Raw genomic sequence first — 1,499 nt, 5'->3', positions numbered from 1 at the left:
TGCAGTTCTGCTGGCATGGTACTTCTGGAGGCTATACAACTTTCCAGGGTTGTCATTCCAGTAAGTGACTTTGAATCTGAACTGGCCTAAAACCTGCCTGAAGAGACCTTTATGGAGCACAGCAGCAATTCTTGCTGCTTCACGTTGGACTCTGTCCCTCCAGGTCTGCAGAAAGTTTCAGCAAGGCTTCCCAATATATGCAAGGATTTCAGTTTATTGATGAATCCCACTCCCCTCTTTAAAAAAAAAAAAAAAAGTACTCTATTAAAATGTGTCTTTCATGGGATTTATTTTAAATCTGGTTTGTCTTTTTGGCTACTATAGAAAGGTCACTGGATTCTGACCGTATTGTAATACCCTAAACAAAGTAACAAGAATGTGAAATTGTGCTCTTTGCTGGATGAGTATCTATTTCCATTGAAGACATAAGCATTCTAGAATTTTGGTGTATTTTTAGCTCTTCTTGATTTATTTATTGGTTTCTGTTTTAGGGCTATCAGAGGACCTTAGATTACCTCTGGTAGGCAACTTCAGAAAGAGTCTGAGGAGTTGAAGACATTCTTTGTTTAAAATCAGAGAAGATGGGTGTAATATGGCCGTGCTTGTTGGGGGACTTGGCTTCTGCCTTGGCACTGGCATGTGGTCAGCAGGAGAGCTGGTTGTGTAAGGTTTGGAGAAGTGGGGAGTCCACCTGTGCCAGCAGTGACTGAATACCTGGTGCAGGCAGTGTTGCTGTGTTGGCTGACAGTGGGAGCTGTTTATAAAGAGGTGTTAGGACACTTTGTGCTGTGGGAAATAATGTAGTCTGTAGCTGTTAACAGGGCTGACTGGCTTTGATGTGTTTGGTCTGTTTTATCACAGAATCAAATATTTTTGAAAAGACCTGTGAGATCATCGAATCCAATCTATGACCAAACACCATCATGTCAACCAGACCATGGCACTAAGTGCCATGTCCAGTCTTCCCTTAAACTGCTCCCTGGGAAGCCCATTACAATATGTAATCACACTTTTCATCCTTTCATCATTTTCTTCCTAATGTCCAACTTAGTTGTTTCATTATTGTGTCATTAGTGAGGTTGTCATCTTACTAAAAAACAAGAGCTGAATAGATTGCTCCCACAGAGCCATCTTCCTCCAAAAATGTCCAGTCAGTAATTTTTTCCTTAGCTCTGTTGATTCTAATCAGTCTGTTGCCACTGAAAATGGGTTAGAACCTTCAAAAAACGCCATCTGGAAGGTTCCCTAAGTATGTTGAAAAGCTGTCATGGCTGGATGAGAGTGTGTGTTTATATATGTTTAAGTGGCATTTGTTTGGTTCCATTTTGTCCCACTGTCTCTTGAGTTTTTATGGGGCACAGCTAAAGGCTTTCCATACCCTGATCAATGAGATTTCCCTCAGCCTTTTCCCAGCACTTTCAGCCTTTCCTTGTATGCAGATACTGTGAAAACTCAGGAGAAAGTTGTCTCCCCCTCTCAGGTAAACTTTGGTGTTTCTG

The sequence above is a fragment of the Corvus brachyrhynchos genome, unplaced genomic scaffold (genome assembly GCF_000691975.1).
Source record: "Corvus brachyrhynchos isolate BGI_N302 unplaced genomic scaffold, ASM69197v1 scaffold116, whole genome shotgun sequence".
NCBI classification, from domain to species: domain Eukaryota; kingdom Metazoa; phylum Chordata; class Aves; order Passeriformes; family Corvidae; genus Corvus; species Corvus brachyrhynchos.
This window is presented reverse-complemented; position numbering follows the sequence as displayed.